At 33.4% G+C, this 9,302-nt stretch overlaps 2 long non-coding RNA genes across 2 annotated transcripts; both read right to left on the minus strand.

Annotated features, from left to right (window-relative positions):
• Window positions 1–35: 35 nt before the first annotated feature.
• Window positions 36–2,142, minus strand: LOC139821593 (uncharacterized). The gene is made up of 2 exons (XR_011734302.1): window positions 1,712–2,142; window positions 36–1,202 (listed from the first exon to the last, which is right to left on the minus strand). It is a non-coding gene; the product is annotated as an uncharacterized lncRNA (long non-coding RNA).
• Window positions 2,143–8,305: 6,163 nt separating this feature from the next.
• Window positions 8,306–9,038, minus strand: LOC139822424 (uncharacterized). Its single transcript, XR_011734518.1, has 2 exons — window positions 8,539–9,038; window positions 8,306–8,400 (listed from the first exon to the last, which is right to left on the minus strand). It is a non-coding gene; the product is annotated as an uncharacterized lncRNA (long non-coding RNA).
• Window positions 9,039–9,302: the final 264 nt, after the last annotated feature.

The following is a 9,302-nucleotide window of genomic DNA, read 5'->3' on the forward strand; positions in this document are numbered from 1 at the left end:
ATTAATAATAGTAATAAATTTCAATACACATAATAAATAGAATAAATGACAGAATTTATTTTTTCATTTTTTTTTATATACATTGTTTATATTCATCATTTGACACGCATTTTCTGTTACATTTTTCTCTAAACATCTCTCGCTTTTTATTCATTTTTATAATGTCTTGTATACAATTAGAAACGGTATCTTCATCATTAATACTATATATAAGTAAATTTTTTTTTTGCACCACCAAATCAAGAATTTGCAAGTAATTACTCGTATCATCGTTTTAAACGCATTATTATGATGCTCGACACAATCATACCAATCAATTTTAACATACCAATTGTCAAAATGCTCTAACAATATTTTTAAAATATCTCGTCGATGAGCTCGCGTTTGTAACAATTTATTAAGCCTACTTAATATGTGCTTTACGAAAATTGGAAATTCACTATATGTCAAACAGGTATTACATTCTTTACAATAATTGAATTGTTTTAAAATGGCAGTGATAATTTCTTGTAAATATTCTGATACAAAATCTACGGTTGATTCTTCATGAGCAGTTACATTACTTATCAATTCATGTGGTTCGTCATGTTCATCATTGTTTTCACAACTAACATCATACACCTCAGCATTTGAAAGATTATCTTCCAAGCACTTTTCTAGCGAAAACAACATGAAGCTATCATGTACAGTTTCGCAATTACCGCCTTTAATTGAAAAAGATTTCATGTTGCTCACTAATAAAGTTATGAATGAATCTTCGAATTGCCGAGGTGTCGGATTTACATTACGGACCCCATGACTTCTAATTTGGCCAAACAAATTTTCAAGTGGATCTTGATTACAAAAACGCGTGTTGAAAAATCTAAAATCATATTTTTTATTAAGTATATTCCAAATTTTTTGAAATCCATCTATAGTGAATAACCAATTTTTTAAACTTGGGACATTTTTTTGAATTTTATGCGTTACCTTATCTATAAATGTCATGTTTCGAAGTACATTTTTCGCATTTGCCCAGAATTCATGATGGACACTCTTTTCCGTTACGGGAGATTGCAAATTATTATCCACTGTAACACTATTAACTGAGTTAACACCATTAACGGAGTCGAACAAGTCATTGAAGAAATTCACGATTTCCGCAGTTGCAATTCCTTCTTCGAAGTCAATTTTAAGCGTTTGATCCTTAATTTGTGTAGTACCTGCAAAAGTAAAAATAATTTATTAGACTGGAATGTGTATATGTATGAGTATAAGTGTAACTGTGTGTTTATGTCCGCGATGTGGTGACCTCGGGGTACCATAGATGCGTTAAGGTAAATGTCCCAGTGGCCGGACACATTGGAAAAAATATTTACTATTTATTTGAACAATTAAAAATAAAAATAATAATCAAACACTCAAAAATTAATATATATTATGCGGACAAGCAAGATCCAGTCTTGACCGTTTACGGCGTTTTCCCTTGTTTGATTGTATCTTACACGGTCGTATAATCTGATACTTAGTGTAAAAATAATAATTATTGTAAAAAAAACTTTAATATTTAACGATTAATTTGGAAAAAGCTTATTTTCATTTTTAATTGTTCAAATAAATAGTAAATATTTTTCTCCAATGTGTCCGGCCACTGGGACGTTTACCTTAGGCCCAAGGAATTGCGCGGATCACTTCCCCCTGCGGCCGTGTTAATATTATAACATGCAATTACCTTGCTTTGGCTTGCTGACTTGTTCTCGCTGTATCTCGCTGTCGACGGGAAAGTGCCGGGAAGGATCCGCGACGACCGCGACGTGATCGCGATCGGAGAAAGGCGGCTGGCGGCCGAGAACTCGTGTACTCGTGTAAAGCGGGCCACACGAACCACAAAAGAAACTAACGAATAGAATGTAACGGCCGAATAGCATGCTATCCGACAAGAAAACGTGGCGTCTAAGAAAAATGTGATGCACAATCCAGCACAACTGAGTACGACAACCGACTCAGGAAATGTCAGCCATAAGACCGTGCCAGCAACTATCCCCACTCCATGTCACGTGACCGATTTTAGTTCCATTTTCCGGGTCATGGTGCAGATGGCGATAATGTACATCCGTCCACCGTTTTAGCATGGGAGTTTGTACCCCCTGGTTCTAGTGCGAGCCTTTCTATTGCCTCAGCATGATTCGGTTCATGGGTGTTAACATGCTGTACATCGTACATATACTGGATACGTTTAAGCTACTCTTTAGTCCTTCTTACTATTTTTCTTGTCATCTGCGTATATGCGAGCTTACTATATTTATCTGTCAATCCTTCGCGAGGGACGAGTAGCATGCTTTGATCTCATTCTTCATCTCTAATTTCTTCATTTATCTATTTCGTCCTTCGCGCGGGATCATCACGTTTACTTTTCCTTCACATATCGCACGATGTACATCCGCAATATTATTACTGTTTTTTATATTTATATTTTTATTTTTGTTTGCATTTTGTTATTTTCTTATGTAGCCTTCATTTGTATGCATTTATACATTAATTATTCATGTATTGCCTAAAGCCTATTGACTATGGCATAATAAATAATCAATCAATCAATCAATCTCTCTCTCTCTCTCTCTCTCTCTCTCTCTCTCTCTCTCTCTCTCTCTCTCTCTCTCTCTCTCTCTCTCTCATACACGGGACATAGGGTGCGTTCCACTTATCGCTCGCAACGCTCGTGGAATCATTTCATCCTTGTTGTTTATCAAATGTTAAACAAGGACGAAATGATGCTCGCGAGCGTTGTGAGCGATAAGTGGAACGCACCCATAACAAAAATATTACCTAACCTCTCTAATGTAACTCTCAAAAACATATTAAAAATAATAAGAATTTAATGAAAATAGGTGCAAATAATGCTTTACATATTTAGAAAGAACTTTTTCGAAGACTGAAGTGATTTATCTTTATAGTTATCAAGAAATTGTAAAAATAAAACAGGACTACATTTATTATTGTCACATTTCAACGTGGATAATAACGTATTTAGATTTCAATTGTACCAACTTTTTTTAAGCCTTAAGAAACAGTAATTGAATGCATTCTACATATTTATTTGCTAAAACTCGTTTATTTCACGCGACGAAAATCTAACCCTGGCTCTCCTCCTGCCGAGCCACCCGCTCCGCAGCGAAACGTCAACCACACACCTTAAGCCTTAATATATCTATAATAATTTATTTATCAAATTATTATTTAAAGTTATTTTTATCGTCTTGGGCACATCTGTCTTTTGTAATATTTGCATTTTAACACAATAGTTGCGTCTTAATGACTTCTTTAATCATATTTATAAAATGTATTTGGTAATTATTTAGATAAACGCGTACCCCCCTCCAATAACATTAACCTTGATATAACCCTGAGTAACTTTTATTTATAACTTAATCGTCGGTCATTGCTTATTTAAAAGTTGAGAACAAAAAAGTTCGAGAAATATAATAGTTTAATTGTGTCAGTGCTAAGGGAAGTAATTTACTGATATGTGTGTATAGACAGACCGTACAATAAGAGACCTTCTTGTTTTGCCACTGCGACGCGCGACGTCTCTTCGGTCGCGGAGCGGTTCGGCGCGACGGGAGAACGACCCCAATCTAGACCGGGTGGCAGAGCCCTTCGAAACTCCAAAAAAACTACACGCGAAATTGTTGGGCGCCAGGTGTGGAGAAGGCCACATTACCTTTGTCTCGAAACGCTAAATACTCTCAGTTGCTCTCAATACTTGAATTACTCGCAATACTCTCACGGGCTCCGGCCGGTCGCGACAGCTGCTCAGTTTAGTCGGTCAAAGGTCGGGGTTCAGCGGATGGCCGAGTCTAGAGGAGTTGGCTGTGGTTAGGCAGCGTCGAAATACACCAAACTTCGTTCGTAACTGATATAATATAAGATCACAACACAAAGCATATCAAAAGGTCATAATATCACGTATAATAACACTAGGGAGAATCCCGACTGGATGGATACATCATCTGGGCCCGTAACTGCGTCGGTACAGAACGCGAGATAATATTTACGAAAACGCTTGATCGTGTTTACTCCACGGGAGTCACGCTCCGTTCGCGTGAGGTTCTAACGAGGGCGTGATCAACTATTCCCCGCCGAAAGCCTGCCAAGGGCAACCATCCACGATACGCAATACTTCGGGCCCTTCAGGGCCCTAGGGCCTCTGCCCAGACGAATAGACGGCTTATAATCCGAGTGGTACTCTCCGACGAAATAAAAATAAGTGTGACGTTATGTGTTCCGTCAGTTTCTATCGTAGGGCCAAGTATGCCCCGATCCTGAGATCCATCATTAGGACCACATCCACCACGTCACACCGAATAGGAAACAATTACTTAAAATGACTCTACTTTATATCCGCGCAGAGAGACTACGCGCCAGAGAACGCTACGCGCTGCTAGAAATCGTCCGCCCCAGAAATAATGCACGCGAACGGAGAGTTCTCGTGAAAGGAACGGTACTCGCCGAATCCGTACCTCCCGCGGGGGAATTGATGTATACGCAAAATACGTCTTTCTCGCCGAATAAACGACGCGCGCCAAGTTAGTAAGTTCCGCCAAATGAACGGTACACGCGGAATAAGTATCTCTCGCCGGATAGACGATGCACGCAAAAGTAGTATGCCTCGCAGAACCCACGAACCCCGCAAAATAAAAGTAATTCTCGCCAAAGGAACAATATACACAAAATAAGGATTTCTCGTAGAACAAACGGTACCCGCAAAATAAATGTTTCTCTCTGAGGGAACGATACACGTAAAACAAAGGTTCCTCGCAAGATAACGCGATACACGCAAAATAGGGATTTCTCGCAAAAGAAACGATACACGCAAAATAAGAATTTCTCGCAAAATAAACGATACGCGCAAAATAAGGAGTTCTCGCAAAATAAATGATACACGCAAAATAAGGGTTTCTCGCAAAATAAACGATACACGCAAAATAAGGAGTTCTCGCAAAATAAACGATACACGCAAAATAAAGGTTTCTCGCAAACTAAACAATACACGCAAAATATTAGTACATTTCATTTAAATTTGTTTGTTCATAACTTTTAAATAATGACCGACGATAAGTTATAAGAAAAAGTTACTCAGGACAACACATGTCAAGGTTAAAGGAGGAGAGTACGTTAATCTAAAAAATTACCATATTTTTTAACATTTTGTTCGATTTTATTTTAATAATAATTGTTGAATCACGCGAATGTTTATTAAGAAAATTTAATAAAATATAAATTATATTTAGTTTGGTAAATTACACTTAATTAAAATATGTTAGTTTCGCTCTTTTCGCAAAAATATTTATAAAAATATTTAATTAATAATTTATTAATTTAATTTTCTAAATTTTTGTATGGTTTTTTTCAATGAAAAAAATGAGTAAATATTTTTTATATTGATAAGAAAGAACTTGCTAAATCTATAATAGGTTACCATGCAAACGTTTTATATATAAGTTTTATCCATTATTAATTTTTAGGTGAACCATTTGGCAATATACAAACCAAAATCGGACTCGTAAGTCTTCTTTCAAAATATAGGTTTAAACCGCATTCCCAGACTGCGGTACCTTTCATTTTCAACGAAAAATCTTTCGGCCTCGCAGTGAAGAGTGGTGTATACCTCGTTATCGAGCCACGATAAAATAATTGTGCTCTTACGTGAATTAAAAATATTTCTATTTTTGGCTTATATTTGAAGAATGTACAAGGTGTCTCAAGTGTTTTTTAACAGCCAAATTGCAGTATATATGTTTGCGAGTAAACGTAAAAAAACTGTTACATACACATGAAACAGTTATTTTTGAAAATATTAATTAGAGGAAGATGGAGTAATTCGAACCACTCTAAACCTTTTATAAGATAACTTGAAAACTATTAAATATAACTAAACTTTGTTCTTGTTGAGTTGTAATGCTAAATTTTACAACGTGATTCTAACAAATTTTGTTTATTTATATTAAGTTTAATGTTATAACATTTGAAGGTAGATTTTTATAGAGTAATTTGAACCACGTTGGGTGATACACTTTATTAATTTTTGCAAAAAATAATTTGTTTCGTATTTTAATGCATATTAATAATGAAATATAGTCTATAATAATTATTATATTACATATTTATTATATTCTAATTTATTACATACTTTAATTTTTGCACGTTTTGTAACAATATCATACAAATATATGTAACAAGTTCAAACCTCATACCTAGACTGCAGTGCCGTTTATTTTCAACGAAAATTATTTGCTCTCGCAGTAAAAAGCGGTACATATGTTATTATCGAACCACGATAAAATAATTGCGCTCTTCCTATATTTTTCTAATAATTTAAATATTGAAACTATTTTGTACTATATGTTTTCTAATTACTTATATGTAATTACCAACAATATATTAATAACCAATAATAAATTAAAGGAGTATTTTGATTTGAAAGGTCGTGAAAATAGGTATTTTTCATGAATTTTTTGTAGGAAAACGGAGAAACCGAATAACGTTAAACTTTTCATGTTCTTTTAACTTTATTTTGAGAATATATTTTTATTTATTAAGTAACAAAAATGCTCTTTTTTTATGTTATATCCTGTTTACTAGAATAAGTATAAATGACAGACGATGTAAATGATTCTAACTGTTCTAGGTATCAGAAACGCAAAAACCAAAAATTTTCTTATTCAGAAGAAGTGTGACTGCCGTCTGAACTAGAATAAACATTATACGTTTATTAATTTTTTTCTTTTAATAAAATAATTCCAAAATTTTGAAAAAAGTTATAATATTTTTAATAAAAAGGCCGCCAAAATGGAAATATTTAGTTTAGTTCTAGTTCAGACGATAGCCACACTTTTCCTGAATAAAAAATTTTTGGTTTTACCGAGCGAAACAACGTAGTTGAGTTGCACTTTCTTAGGCGGCGCGTCGGAAAATGCGTCCCTAGATATCCTTTAATGAGGGCTGAGACAAAGCCGCCATTAATGGGAGCGGAAGTGACGGCAGGCATATTACGCGTCACTTTTGAATAAAATAAAATAACTGTATCGAAAATATGTCTACATAAATTCAATTCAAATTGAGGAATTAATTCAATTAAATTGAAGCAATAAATAAAATTTAATTAAATAAAATAAATTCAGTAAATTAAGAAATTGAGTAAATAGTAACAAACAATAAATACTGATAAATTTAATGTATCACAAAAAGTTAATAAATGCAGTAAACAATGCAATAAATAATTTTTTGTATAAATTTAAAAGTTTTTATATAACAAATTTGTAAATTTAATAAATAAATAAAAAAACAGAACAATTTTAAAAATCATTTTTATACTAAAAATGTGTTGACGCGATAGTCTGAGCAAATGTATATTATTAACTTCCAGCTCTGAAAATTAAAACTTTTTAGAAAATAAGGAAAATATTACGATCAGTAGTTTAATTAACAAAAATTGTATTCATAATACATCTCCATGTTTTGAGGGTTCAGAAAGAGGATTTGTAATCCAATGGGTTCAGTAGTTTTTAAATAATTTAAGAATAAAATAAAGAAAACATTTTTATTTCTTTAATAAGACAAAAGCGTGATTTCTTGAGAGAAGTATTAGTTTTTGCTTCCCTCAAATAAGACAAATATGAACAATTTTCTGACAATTTGAAATAATATGTACAATTTAAAATTATTTATAATTAAACGAAATTTAAATTATAGACATTTTTGTTCGTGTTCAAAAAACGCAAAAAATTATGAATACAAAAAATCTTGTTGATTTTAATGTTGAAAATTCATGTATGACGAATAATAATGGTCTGCATGATTTGATTTACACGTTCTTGGGATATTTTTGCCTGAAAATAACAATAAAAATGAATTAATGAAAATTGAATATTATTAATAAATAATATTAATAACAAATGAAACATGCAGGTATCTTCAATATACTCTTCTAAAATGAAATCAAAGTAATATCATTTACTTGCCAATCTTTTTATGATTATTATTCGAATAGTATAAATAATTACCTAAAATAGTTGTAAGTAAAGATAAAGGAAGAGTTGGCTGGTCAAAACGATTGGGAACTGCTGTTGGCTTTAATTTTTTTTCCCAATTTTTTGTGCATTTTCCCACATTTTATCCAAAAAATGTTTCTAGAATAAAAAATAAGTTAAATATAAATTAAATATAAGTAAAAACTCAAATCACAAAAAACTTGAATATACTTATTTCACATAATGTTGAATACATTTTAGGAGACCAGTTATCACGCCCCACATTTTTTATCCATTTTGCTCTTCGGTTCGGAGAGGTAGGGAAATGGCACATTTTGAAGCCTTTTTTACTTGAATTGCCACAATTAACTGCTTCGCAATATCGCATTTTCTAAAATAATTTATATTTATCAATATTAGTTAATTTGATGATTTATAGTTGAAATTATGTATTCTCATTTCAGTGTTAAATGATAATATAAAATCAATTGTAATAAAATTGGACTTATTAAGTATGTACAATACTTACACTTTTATTTTTTCTCACTTTATCAGTTATAATATTTCTTATATTTCTTCTTGCCTCTTTTTAGAGGACAATACGGCCTGTTTTGATCACTTCCCCTGCGGCCATTAGTGACATATACTATACACTAGCTATATACTATCTTTACTAAAATATACTCAAAGCGGAAGTATCCCATTAATGGCGGACGACCAATCTGCATCCTGCACCTTCGGTGTCTTATCCCTCATTAAAGGATCCCTATGCGTCCCCACGAAAAAGGCCAGGAAGCCTTTGGCCTCTCTCAGGTTTCTCTCTAGTGCGGCACTGACCACAGGGGTGAAAGTAGTAGAAAAAGGGGAGAAACGTCATGGCGGCAGGGCCAGGCAGGAATGGGAAGCCGAAGCAAGTCGAAGACTGTCGATCGGGCACGTCCAGTCAAAATACGATTAGACCTAGAAAAAATTGCAACACAAGGTTTTATTACGTCATTGTGTTCAGAAAAATATACTGAACAACATATTCAAATTCCGCCATTTTCCGTTATCCCTAAGTATGTTTTTTATTAACAACTTATAAACAAATTCATTTTTCTCCACAAATACGATGAATTTTGAAATTTTTGTAGAGATCAAAGTTGTAGAACAGACAAATATCTACAAAAAATGTGCTTATGAATTTTTTGAAATATCTCATATTATTTGAGATATTTGCAACAAGAACTACTAGGCTACGCGCGGAGCGGAGTGGAGAGTTCTAAGCACACGGCAGTCTCTACCGGTCGCTGC

The sequence above is a fragment of the Temnothorax longispinosus genome, chromosome 11 (genome assembly GCF_030848805.1).
Source record: "Temnothorax longispinosus isolate EJ_2023e chromosome 11, Tlon_JGU_v1, whole genome shotgun sequence".
Lineage (NCBI taxonomy): Eukaryota > Metazoa > Arthropoda > Insecta > Hymenoptera > Formicidae > Temnothorax > Temnothorax longispinosus.